Raw genomic sequence first — 3,597 nt, 5'->3', positions numbered from 1 at the left:
TTCTTCTTCTTCCTCTTCTTCCTCTTCTGCTTCTTCTTCTTCTTCTTCTTCTTCTTCTTCTTCTTCTTCTTCTTCTTCTTCTTCTTCTTCTTCTCCTTCTCCTTCTTCTTCCTCTTCTTCCTTTCTATATAGTTTGAGAAGTAACACGGAAAAAATACATTGATCAGTACCACCTTTCAGCCAAAACGCGCTACTGCTACAGAGAAGTACATAAAAAATACATTGATCATCAATGATCTTTTTGTATAGAATCTAAATTGTCAAACTGATTTAAGAACCGGCGAAGACTCCTATTGCAGCCACAGATCCTACACATAGAGTTCAATGAAGACCAAATGCTTGTGATAGTTTGAGAAGTATCATATTTAAGGTGGTCAAAATCTTGCTAGGGGAGCGCGGTGGGACTAAAAATAGCCCTGCCACAACCTCTTTAGTACCGGTTCGTGCTAGGGGAGCAAATGATGTCAGAAATGGTTGAAAATTGATGACGTGGCTTAGAATGGTGCGTACTGAACGCAAAAAAGTCGGAAGTTGTAATAAGTTTAAAAAATGAAGTGCCGGTGTAACAGATGAGTTTTCGCCCGAATCCGGCCCTGATACTTCGAAAAAGATTGTCCAGTTTGTACACGAAGTGCATCCAATTTTTGCCGTAACACAAGAAGTCCGGAGTTCTAATAAGTTACTGAAAATAAAAAAATGCGCAATGCTCGTTAATTAGCTTCAAGCCTTTCGGAATAGGGTAGACTACACTGCACATAGCTCCGTGCAATCTATTCTATTCCGAAAGGCTTGAAGCTAAGCAACCTGCAGGTGAGCATTGCACCTCTCCTTCATCGTCTCTGCACTCACGGCTTATAAACCGCTCCTACTGCCTCTCTCCTAGCGAGGTGGGACTAAAAATCAGCTTAATAAGAAACTCTAGTACTGGTTCATGCCATGAATCGATACTAAAGGTGTTCGGGTGGCCCACAGCCTGACATGGCATCATTAGTACCGGTTCGTGGCATGAACCGGTACTAATTGTTGCCCACAAACTGGTACTAATGATGTCCGCCCGCCTAGCCGTTGGAACCGGCATTAATGGACACATTAGTGCCGGCTCAAATTCAAACCGGCACTAATGTGCTTCACATTTGACCCTTTTTCTACTAGTGTCCTAATCATAATCACATAAGCTAATCATAATCAACTACATGGCCATCTGCTCCTGGGCATCCAAGAGGCAGTTGACATCAACAACTAACTTCTGATAGTTCTCCTCTCATTTGCTTTCGTCTTGAGATAGATTGTGAACTTTAAATGAACTTTCCAGATTGTCCCTGGTCCTATCTGTCTTGCTCTCATACAAATCCTCATACATACCCCATAAAGGGGCCAGCGCCTTCTCCATTTAGTCTGGCCACTCTAAATCAATTCACTAAACTACTCCACAATCATTCCTTCCTGCAAAAATATATAAAAAAACATGGCAATAAGCTAAATGACTTAATTAGATATGTTATAGTAAACTAGAGGAGAACAAATAAGTTATAAAAATATGACTAATTGAGCACCATACGAATATTTCCATATTCACTGCCAAACTAAATGATAACTAGTGACCAAGGCAATTATTTGAAACATGGTTGATTAGGCACTGCCAGCTTATTAGATGAGTATTAACTAAACAATGAGCATTGACATTCAGCAAAAAACAATGATCAATGATCGGCACTAAAGAATTAACACAATACAATCTCAATGAGCAGCAAACGTTTAACAATGACCACTTCACAGTCAGCCACCTTATTAAACTAATGGGCTATCTAAACAACTAAACACTGGCAGTCAAGCACTTAGCTTATAAACAATTAACAAAGTATAAATCTCAATTAGTTAATAACCACATGATTGCAAACATGCAACACATGAACATTACAATACATATATATACCAACTAAATAAACTAAGACCACACTTAGCAAATTTTCTAAGCACACTTAACAAATCTAAATGAGCTCGAATTAGCACACCTTTTCAGCACATCTGAGGAACCTCCTGCCGGTGAGAATCCCTTCAAATGCAATGTATCTCTCCGCCGGCTTGCCTTGGTCACACAGGACACTCAGATATAGGTCAATGCCGGTGAAATCCACACCATGCATGGTAGTAGGGATCTATACAAGCAAACAACATGCAAAGACAGGACATAACAGTTCAGGTTGAGCTCCTAGCAAAAAACCCCAAATCAGAAACCCTAACCCTAGCTGTAGCAAACTAACCTTAATGATGCCGTCTGGGGAGGAAGAAACATGCTACATGGAACCCTCGTTGGTTTCTTCTTTTCGAATCATTCCAAGACACTATGCTGCAACATGGCATCGGCCGGCGGTCGGGCGAGTGCGAAGGACAGAAAGAGAGTTCGTGATAGGGGAGAGCTTGAGCGACGCGGGGGGAGGGGGTGAGTAGGGGTTTGACCCTAAAACGATTTATTCGGTTTTGACAGAAATGTTTTGGTCTGTCACCGTCTAACGGCGCCCGCGCGTGAACAATTATGCCACGTCACTATTTGCAGGCCCATCTGTCATAATCATGCTCAAAACTGTCTAATCTACCAACCAGTTTTTTCTGCAAAAAATTAGGCATAGAATTTGGTTTTTGGCACAAATATGTAAACATGTGTTTCTTGCAACCCGAGCATTCTTTGTTGATGGTTTTTGCTATTCACTCCCCTGGTAGGGGCTCCAGCTTCCGCTGACATTGTCGGTGAAGAGGTGGCGTTGGCGGTTCTTGACGGTGACAGAGCGGCCCTCGCCGAGGACGAAAGGAAGGTAGGAGTCCCAGAGAAGTCGTCAATGACCTCCTCATGGTGGTCCTAGAGAGGTCGTCAATGACCTCCTCATGGTTATCAAACCAAACAGAGACCCAGAGGTTCTTCCGTCCTTGCCAAGCTCGGCCTTGAGCCTGTGTGCGGCGCGGGCGCAGGCATCACTGAGGTAGGCTTCGACGGTGGGGAAGAAGTCGCTGCGCTGGAAGCGCTTAGCGCCTTACTCGGAGATGGTGATCTGGAGGTAGGGGTTGAAGGAGGCCCAGCTGGTGAGGTAGATGCTGAAGATCGGGGGGCACATAGTTCTGCACAACAGACCAGAGGAAGATGGCGATCGCCACCGCCGATCCGAGCCCCGCCCACCTCTCCACCACCGCCACCGCCATGCATGGCCGTTCCTGGAGCTCCTCTTGATAGCGTGTGTTGATGGAAGGCCGTAATGACCTGGACTGGATTGGACATGCGTGTACATGTTGACTGTCATTCGTGTGGTGATTTGCTTCGGTTGAAGCTTAGCTAAGCACGTGTACTCGTCGTCGTTGGCGCCGGAGCAAGTGAGGAGGAGCTGTCGGAGGTGAGGAGAACCGGCGAGCAGTGATCCAACAGTCCATGGAAATGAGATTACTTAATGGATGCAATGGCAAATGCAGAGTTGGCTTAGCTAGCTCAGTTTGTAGGTAACCAGATGGGTCAGGATTCCGATGGTCAATTGCATCTTGTCAAGACAGGTAGTATTAATACTACAATAGTAGCTTTAAAAGTGATCAGGGATCGATGCATGTTGGTCGGCA

The 3,597-nt window shown here is 44.6% G+C and overlaps 1 pseudogene; it reads right to left on the bottom strand.

The window, feature by feature from the left end:
- Window positions 1-3,192, bottom strand: part of LOC119284013 — a 10,928-nt pseudogene extending 7,736 nt beyond the window's left edge.
- Window positions 3,193-3,597: the final 405 nt, after the last annotated feature.

The sequence above is a fragment of the Triticum dicoccoides genome, chromosome 4A, assembly GCF_002162155.2.
Source record: "Triticum dicoccoides isolate Atlit2015 ecotype Zavitan chromosome 4A, WEW_v2.0, whole genome shotgun sequence".
Lineage (NCBI taxonomy): Eukaryota > Viridiplantae > Streptophyta > Magnoliopsida > Poales > Poaceae > Triticum > Triticum dicoccoides.
Note: the sequence above shows the minus strand (reverse complement) of the source record. Positions and strands in the feature narration are given on the sequence as shown.